At 44.7% G+C, this 9,879-nt stretch overlaps 1 long non-coding RNA gene across 1 annotated transcript; it reads left to right on the forward strand.

Moving 5' to 3' along the window:
- The first annotated feature begins 259 nt into the window (after positions 1–259).
- LOC122464330 lies at positions 260–9,356 on the forward strand. The gene is made up of 3 exons (XR_006288272.1): positions 260–402; positions 7,426–7,554; positions 8,985–9,356. It is a non-coding gene; the product is annotated as an uncharacterized LOC122464330 (long non-coding RNA).
- The last annotated feature ends 523 nt before the right edge of the window (positions 9,357–9,879 follow it).

Below are 9,879 nucleotides of genomic sequence, written 5' to 3' on the forward strand. Positions count from 1 at the left end.
ACATACTATAATTTTGCTCAACATACATACAGCCTCAGACACACATATAGAAGGTATATCTCGGCTGCATGCACACATATATACCTCCGCCACCTCCAATCTTACCTACTATGATAGGGTAGATTCCCCACACTAACCCTGCAAGAGCTGAATTAGGCCCTGTGGACCCAATCGGCTAATTAGGCTGCAACCAATGGAGATTTAGGCTAGAGGCACCTAATTAAGGACAGGCTCACCTGTACAGGAACAGCTTGGCTGCAGAGGGTAAGCTGCTGCTGTTGGGAAAGCCTGCAGGGAAGGAGGTTGCAGTCACTCCCCCAGTGGAGTGAGTTGGCAAATGGAAAACCTAGAGATGTGGGGGAAGTCAAATATGTAGGAAGAAGCCCAGGGAAATAGTATGAGGTAGGACTGTACAGGGAGTGTGGCCATGGGTGGCAGGTATCACAGGCCAGGGGTGGGTGAGCCCCCCCCCCCAACATCCAGGTGTAGCCCTGCCCATTCTCCACTCCCAGGCCTGTCCTGCTTTCTGCTCTTCCCCCTGGCCTGGCCTGGGGCTAGGGCAGGCCAGCTCCCAGCGCTCTGGGATGCGGGGCGGCTGGGGCCAGTGCTTGCACCGCCTGCCTGGGGTAGAGGGTAGCTGGGGCAGGTGTTTGTCGCTCACCTGGTGCTGGGCTCTGGTGGGGAGAGCCTTAGGCAGAAGGGGCAGGGCTGGGGAGTAGTCCCCCCAGATGGGTGGTTCATGTGCCATCCTTGCCTGTGGCTGCTTGTTATAGGGTCCCTGGGCTGGAACCCAGTGTAGAGGGTGGGCCTGGGTTCCCCTAGCAGCCACTGGGGGGGGGGGGTGGTAAGAGCATTGGAGGTGCCAGACAGCAGCTCTGGAAAGACTGGACCACAGAGGTTGATTTATGGACACCAATGCGGGTTGCACTAGAAAAGTTCATGTTGCCAGGGTTTTCTAATGACTGGGAATCTACATTTATGGACAGGCTGGGAAACTTTTGCCGCCAAAAGACCTGTTATAAATGGAGTTACTGTTATTCTGGGTGACCCCCACATACCCCCCTTTTGCCTTGGCTTATGAACCCATCCCATAGGGCCTGGCCAAAGAAAGGTTCAGCTACGCTTACATCAGATATAGCATGGTGATGGAATGTGCATTTGGCAGATTGAAATCCCACTAGGGCTGTGTGCAGACCTGTTTGGTTGTGACTTCCAGTGCTCGTCATAATCTCTGTGACGCCGAAGGTGAGCCATTTGCCCCTGAATGTCGCTATCACAGTCATGGATTGCTAGTACACGCAACCAGAAATCTGAAGCAGGATGCACGAGGGCAACAGAGATCAGGAACGCTCTACGTTCCCACATTATGGACTTGTATGGCCCAATGGAAGAGGGATAATAGTGCATTTATAAATGTATAGTGCTTACAGTAAAGGAGGTACTGCCACATTTACACAACAAAATGCGGGGGGATTGTCATGTATTGTACCTGTGAATGACATGACTGCTTATGCAATGGGGAGGGTGGGACATGTGGCAGGAACTGTGGATCTGCAGTATGGCCTGATGTAGACAAATGTATTGTGAAATAGGTTTTTTTTTTTTTTTTTTCCGCATATAACTTATCAATTGTCCTTTATCATGTGTTTACCTTTATTATTTGAAATACATGTTAGATGACGTGATGCAGTAATGGTAATAACATTTCTTAATAAAATTAAAGCCTCTATTTTTTAAAAAAAGAAAAGGAGCACTTGTGGCACCTTAGAGATGAACAAATTTATTTGAGCATACAGCTTATGAAAGCTTATGCTCAAATAAATTTGTTCGTCTCTAAGGTGCCACAAGTGCTCCTTTTCTTTTTGCGGATACAGACTAACAGGGCTGCTACTCTGAAATCTATTTTTAAACTTGAATTAGAAAAAATAAATATTAAACTGTTGCCAGGCAGGCCAGCTGCTATTAGCAAATGAAGACACTGGTCATAAAACAAACACTATAAACCAACAATGAACAGTGAAACCAGTGGCCACAAATGACCCCACTACTGTTGCATGTCTCCTGACATGCTGTTCATCTGTCCTTTCCTTTCACGTTTAGCACATACGTGGAGCTGCTGCAGAAGGTGGAGGCATTTGCAGGGGTGGGCATCTGCACAGGGGCAAAGGTATGCAGAAGGGAGGGGATCAGCACGGGGCTGGAGAACTGCATGAGGTAGATTTCCCCTATCCATCTGCTAAGTCGAGTCCTGATTACATAAGCATCAACAGCATCTTGAATAGGCCTTTCTGCTGGGCTCTCTCTTCTTCCATCAACCAACGTTCCCACTCTAGAAAGTGGGCTACAAGCCTCTCCTAGCGTACTGAAATGCCATCCTCTTGCTCTGTAGCCTGTCTATGCCTTTCCACTTGCCATGAATCCCTCTCCCTCTGTACTGCATCTGCTTGTTGGTTCTATCCAGAATGTCCACCATAAATTCTTAATGGAAATGCTTCTGCTTGGATCAGTCCGTGACAGTTCTGCATCTCGGGGACATGCTGCAGTGAGTCCATGCTGCTGAGGTGGAAGGACCGGCAGAGGCCAAAAGGCCTAAAAGCAGAGCTCAAATAGTGCATTCTTGTTTCAGTGTTTCACAACAGGTTCAGGTTTCAGAGTAACAGCCGTGTTAGTCTGTATTCGCAAAAAGAAAAGGAGTACTTGTGGCACCTTAGAGACTAACCAATTTATTTGAGCATAAGCTTTCGTGAGCTACAGTTCACTTCATCGGATGCATCCGATGTAGCTCACGAAAGGTTATGCTCAAATAAATTGGTTAGTCTCTAAGGTGCCACAAGTACTCCTTTTCTTTTTACAACAGGTTCAGTGCATCCCCAGGTAAAAGTGCCTTGTAGAATCTCCAGGCTGTAAAAATGAGCTTCAATGTATTTTGAGAGCGATGCCTCAGCTCCCAGAAAATCTGTGGGCAAAACTCAGTGAATCACTGTGAAAAGACTGCACAGACCATGATAAACTGAAATTTAACAAACAATTGTCAAGTGTAAAATGGCTTGGCCCGTCGGGGGGGACGGGGACATGAGGAGGGGAAAGGAGTCTTCTCTCTACTTTCAGGCATTCCACATTCTCAAGGACATAACAATACTAGAGGTTTCAGAATGGCAAAGGGAGATTTTTATTCCAAGCTGCCGATGCTAAGCCAGCCATGTATATCTCAGAGGTTTTTAAACTTCTATAAGTGGAGTGGGCTGGTGACCTACAGAGGAGAGGCTGGGAAATATGCCCTTCCCTGGAATTTGACTACCTAACTAGAGTTCCTACTATAGGAAAAGGTCTGTGGCAAATAGCATTGGTAAAAATGTGGATTTCTAGTAAAAATTTTGAATTCCATGTTGGGGTGGAGTGCACCAAGGTGCTGGAGTGCAACTGGCTTCTAGCAGATTCATTCAGTATCACCTGAGGCTTGTAATATCTTTTGCATTGGGTCATAAACCAGAAAATTGTTTCCATCTTAACATTAACAACAAACATGGACACAGAAACTTGCCAGGCTTAGGGTGGGGCTGCTTCTGCCTCTTGTGTTTCTGCTGCTGGTTCTGTGACAGGCTGCTCTTCTGAGGGAGCATCAAAAAGCTCCTCCAATTTGGGACCCAGAAGGTGCTGCAGCTTGTCCAGCAGCAGAGCCTCCCCAGGGACAGGTTTGAGCATAAGAGTCACTTTGGCAGCCTCATCCATAAGTTGCTCTTGAGCTGTTTAATCCACTCCCTGTGCTGGTCATCAGTCCAGTGAATCCCCAATGCTGCTAGCTTCTTTGCTATTTCCTGGAGCTCTTGTTAAAGTCCATCTGTTTGCTTGCCTTGCAAGAGAGGTTAACCAAAATCTGTCTGTACCCCAGGATCAGCTAGCAGTGTACTTGGCAAAGGACTTCTTTGTGTCAGTGGCCATTACAAACACAGGAGAGGGTTCATTCTGCTTGCAGCTCAGAGGGCACAATGAAATGGAAGCGTTAAAGGCCGAGCATCTGTACTCGAACAGGAGGGTTGCCTTTGTTTCCTGAGAGTTGATTGGCCAGTCTTGGTGTGGTGCTATACAAAGCACACGGGATCTTTTATAAGAGAGAAGGCAAATACGCCATATTTATTGAAAATACTACAGTTAGCATATGCTTTTTAGTCACACACACATACACATCACGCACACAGTCCTGCCAGTTGATGTTTTTATAGTTAGGAGTCCAGAGTCTGGATCAATCTAGTGGCCAGCTAGATTGGTCACAGAGGGGAGCCGGGCTCTGTCAGTCGTGATCCGATGCTCCTGGAGTAGTGGTAAAACATACCCAAAGTCCCATGGCAAAGCACCCTATTCTTATAGTTCCTTTTCTCTGTTGAAGTCTATGGATTTTGCTGTGTCAGTTTGTGACAGGTTACTCCTTGATTGGTGTTATCACCTGACATTAACATTTCAGAACACTTCTGAGAGGGTTATCCTGTCCTGGATTGATTTGATCCCTTGTCTTTAGGGGTGCTAGCCTTCACCTCAGGGTCGTCAATTTGCCCTTCCTCAATCATGGATGTGCATTGATGGTTCTCGGGCAAGAAAAGTTTCCTTAGGCATCTTCGCCCCTCCTTTCTTGACCATCTGGTTAACAATGGCCTTCACACCTTATCTTTTCCTGATGCATGCATTCCTCATTCCCCCAGTCTTTCGCAGAAACCTTCAAAGGTAGCAGAATACATTGTAAATTAAGCCTTGCTAAATCTTATAACTAAAATGATTCACATTGGCTTCAAGCCCTCAACATTTCTCTAATCTATTTATCATAGACACAATACAAAATCCTGCCTTTTACTAACTAAACTTTTATAACAGGTCCTAATTGTAATGCATATGGGAAACAGGATCCCAGTCTCAGACAGTCATTCCTTTCTGTTGTTCAAAAAGGGTGGCTGGCAGAATGAAATCAAGGTTTACATCAATTCTTATAGCACAATTATAAAATCCTGCCTCTACATTGGGGCAGTTTCCTTTGCGCTTTCTGTTCTATAAAAAGAAAAGGAGTACTTGTGGCACCTTAGAGACTAACCAATTTATTTGAGCATAAGCTTTCGTGAGCTACAGCTCACTTCATCGGATGCATACTGTGGAAAATACAGAAGATGTTTGTTTTTATACACACAAATCATGAAAAAATGGGTGTTTATCACTACAAAAGGTTTTCTCTCCCCCCACCCCACTCTCCTGCTGGTAATAGCTTATGTAAAGTGATCACTCTCCTTACAATCTGTATGATAATCAAGGTTTCAGAGTAACAGCCGTGTTAGTCTGTATTCGCAAAAAGAAAAGGAGTACTTATGGCACCTTAGAAAGAGCTATAAGTGAGCTGTAGCTCACGAAAGCTTATGGTCAAATAAATTGGTTAGTCTCTAAGGTGCCACAAGTACTCCTTTCTTTTTATGATAATCAAGGTGTGCCATTTCCAGCAGAAATCCAGGTTTTCTCTCCCCCCCCCCCTCGCCCACCACCACACACAAACCCACTCTCCTGTTGGTAATAGCTTATCTAAAGTGATCACTCTCCTTACAATGTGTATGATAATCAAGGTGGGCCATTTCCAGCACAAATCCAGGGTTTAACAAGAACGTCTGAGGAAGGCGGGGGATAGGGTTAGGAAAACAAGGGGAAATAGGTTACCTTTCATAATGACTTAGCCACTCCCAGTCTCTATTCAAGCCTAAGTTAATTGTATCCAATTTGCAAATGAATTCCAATTCAGCAGTCTCTCGCTGGAGTCTGGATTTGAAGTTTTTCTGTTGTAATATCGCAACTTTCATGTCTGTAATCGCGTGACCAGAGAGATTGAAGTGTTCTCCGACTGGTTTATGAATGTTATAGTTCTTGACATCTGATTTGTGTCCATTTATTCTTTTACGTAGAGACTGTCCAGTTTGACCAATGTACATGGCAGAGGGGCATTGCTGGCACATGATGGCATATATCACATTGGTAGATGTGCAGGTGAACGAGCCTCTGATAGTGTGGCTGATGTTATTGGGCCCTGTGATGGTGTCCTCTGAATAGATATATGGGCACAGTTGGCAACGGGCTTTGTTGCAAGGATAGGTTCCTGGGTTAGTGGTTCTGTTGTGTGGTATATGGTTGCTGGTGAGTATTCGCTTCAGGTTGCGGGGCTGTCTGTAGGCAAGGACTGGCCTGTCTCCCAAGATTTGTGAGGGTGTTGGGTTTTCTTTTGCGAATACAGACTAACACGGCTGTTACTCTGAAACCTGATTTCTGTTTTATGTGATTGTGGGATACCACTGGCAGACTCCCAGGCCCACAGCCTTGGGAGGATAGGGGTGAGGAGGACAGGCCTGAGCTGTGTCCACAATGCAAAACAATAGAGTCTGGACTCCAGTCCCTGCAGGCACTGGGCTTGAACCCTCCACCTGGCAGGCTCTAGGCCCCACTCAGACAGAATTATGTATAGACCAGGGGTTCTCCAACTTCATTGCACTGCAACCCCCTTCTGAGAACAAAGCAGAACAAAACCTAACCCCAGAATGGGGGACCGAAGCAGGAGCCTGCCTGAGTCCCGCCACTCCAGGTCAGAGGAGGCGGGGGCGGGAGGGGGGGAAGAGGGGAGCAAAACTGAAGCCTAAGGGCTTCATCCCCAGGCATGAGACCTCTACCCTGAGCCCCGCTGCCCCAGGCTGAATCTGAAGCATTAGTTCTGGGTGGTGAGTCTCTGGCTTCAGCCCTGGGCAGTGGGGCTCGGGCTTGGAATTCGGCCCTGGGCCCCAGCCAGTCTAACGCCAACCCTGGCAACCCCACTAAATGTGGGTCCCGACCGACCTATAGTTTAAGAACCACTGGTACATGGAAGGAGGGTTTGGGCTTGAGCCTGAGCCAGAGCTTAACTAAGTGTCTGTTGACACTGCAGTGTAACAAGGGAAGAGGCAGGAGATAAACAGCACAAAACAAAGAGGCGCCAACTGCAGCAGCAAGGACTTGGCATCAGAGCTGTGTAAATAACTGGTATATTTGGTTCAGCGGCTGAACTGAAAAATCAGAAAACAAATGCAGTTTTGGATCACTCCCAAACAATTTTTTAGCAAACCAAATAAGTAGAAAAAATTTCATTTAGTGTCAAACAATGTTATTCAACCCAAAACAAATCCTTTTGTTCCATTTTGGGATTGTTTTAGCCTTTAAAAAAATTGCAGTAAAACTCAAAAGGAAAAGGCATTTTGAATTAAAAAATCAAAACATTTTATTTAAATGTCAAAATGAAACAGTTTTGAATTTTTTTTCTATTCTCTTCCCCGCCTCCCCCCCCCCCCCCAATTTTTTTTGACAAAAACAATTTGGTGAATTCAACCCAAATTCATGAATTGTTGCAGTTGACCCAAATCTGCTTTCTTTTTTTTAAAGGTTTTGCATGGAAATCTTTCCTCAGCTCTAATCAGCATGCTGCCTAAGGCACCACGTGACAGCCAGAGCGATGGTAGAGAATGGCAGTCTTGGTATTGCCTGGATCAGTAGTGGTCAAGCTATTTTTTGGTATGCAGGCTACAGAAAAAATTGAAACGCTGACTTGCAATGTTGGAGCGCATATACTATGGAGAATGAATGAGGTGGTAATGTCTGATGATACAGCCAAAACATTAGTATCTGACAGCCATGGATTTATGTATCCAAATATAATTTTTTACTGAGGAAGAGGGAGATCTTTTTGATAAATAGGCCTCTAAATTGATTGATGGATTCTGGTAGGTATCAGAATTGATGGGCTACTCCACAGCAAACAGGTTCCCTATCAACAAAGGATGAAATGGATAAAAGGCATAAGTAATGGGCAAGGACAATACAGTCCACAGGTATAATGACTGTAATCTTCATTACTTGAGCGATGTTCATCCAAAAATACAGATTCAAATGCAGATTTGGGTTCACCAAAACATTTTGTGAATTTGTCAAATTTGCCAAATTGTTTGGGTTAAAAAAAAAATAAAATAAATAGAAATGTTTTGATTTCAAAATTCTTGAAATGTTTTGATATGAAAGACTTTTCATTTCAAAGTTTACTTCAGTTTTATTTAGAAAAGGTTAAACACAAAATTCTTTCAAGTTTTGCTGAAAAATTCAAAACAAATTCATTTCAGGTTGACTCAAAACAATTTTTTTTTTTAAATTTGTCGGTTCAGTCAACAAACCAAAAACTCAGGTATTCACACAGCTCTATTCATTACACCATTATACTATCTTTTAGACTACTATACCACTGCAGCTTTTCCCTGTAAACTAATTGATTATTCTTAGCTATGCATGCTTGTTTATTGAAAGCATTCTGAACTATGCTGGATAATGACATTGTCTTATGGTGAGCAGAAAGAAACATGTCATTTTATGTTCATGACACAATAAGAAATATAATCAAAATGTCAAGTATAGTGTAAATCCAGCTTTTACGTTTAAAGAAAGTTATCACACAGCCCATCTCATGCAGTTCCATCAGTCAGGTGACACCTCACTGTCACCATCCATAGCTCATCAGAACTGAATTTTGACTCCTAACATTAAGTCATTGCTTCCTCAAGTGACAGGTTTTAGAGTAACAGCCATGTTAGTCTGTATTCGCAAAAAGAAAAGGAGTACTTGTGGCACCTTAGAGACTAACCAATTTATTTGAGCATAAGCTTTCATGAGCTACAGCTCACTTCATCGGATGCATACTTGGGTTTTTTCATGCTTTGTGTGTATAAAAAGATCTACACTTTCCACAGTATGCATCCGATGAAGTGAGCTGTAGCTCACGAAAGCTTATGCTCAGATAAATTGGTTAGTCTCTAAGGTGCCACAAGTACTCCTTTTCTCCTTCCTAAAGCGCTACATTCAAATGACTCTGGTGTGCTGAAGTGGGAATTTTCTTAATATATTTTGTGTGAATGCTGTGTACCTCAGTTTCCCCATGTGCTGCATGTTTGTTTTAGGTGGAGGGAAAGGTAGTTTTAATTTTGCAAAGGACCTGCCACGAGTGTCACCTGGCTGCTGGGGTCCAGACGATGGCCAGACATTTTGTAACCTAGCAACTGATGATCCACGGGCCCACCCTCTGCAAGAGGCCAGCCAGCTGGTACCGGATGGAGAGCAAAGAGCTGAGGTGGAGGCCATGTGACTGGTTTTGCCCGGGAAACACAACAAAGGATGGAGGGGGAGCAAATGGGCATGACATAAATTCGGCTGCTGAAAACATGTCTCAGTCTCCTTTGTGGGTCTGGCATGGTGAGCCAGGGCTCTGGGACTGACCAAGATGGACCCAGCTATAACTTCCTGCTTTCTGTGCTAACAAAGAACTTTTCCAAGCTGTGTTCTAGACAATAATAAACCCTTCTGTTTCACAATGCTGGCTGAGAGTCACTACAGAAGTTGGGGGTGCATGACTCCCCTTAGGGGGATATGTGTGTAAGGCTTCCCCAGGTGTCCTCTTCAGGTGGACTCGGTGCGGGGAGCTCATGTTGTGCTGAAGGCTCCGAGGTTGGTCCCAGGAGATGGTGAAGCCAAGAAGGTTTACCCCAGTGAAAGTGTGCCATGAGGGGTTGTCATGCTGAAGAGGGTCCTGCCTGGGGTTGATTCAGAGCTATTTGTGAGCACCAATACTGTGCACCTGTGACAGCAGTAGCCTCTAACGAATGCTGTGGAAAAAGGGGGAAATTGCATAATGCACCTGGAAAAAATTGTACAAGACTATCCCATGGAAGGAGGGAGAATTTTTCATGATCCCAGGTGGCAGTGTATAATAGGGGGAATACTAGTCTATGTAAACTATAAAAACAACTGCTAAGAGAGAGCTGGGTAGTTTAATATAAGGAGATCAAAATAGATGAA

The sequence above is a fragment of the Chelonia mydas genome, chromosome 2 (genome assembly GCF_015237465.2).
Source record: "Chelonia mydas isolate rCheMyd1 chromosome 2, rCheMyd1.pri.v2, whole genome shotgun sequence".
NCBI lineage: Eukaryota > Metazoa > Chordata > Testudines > Cheloniidae > Chelonia > Chelonia mydas.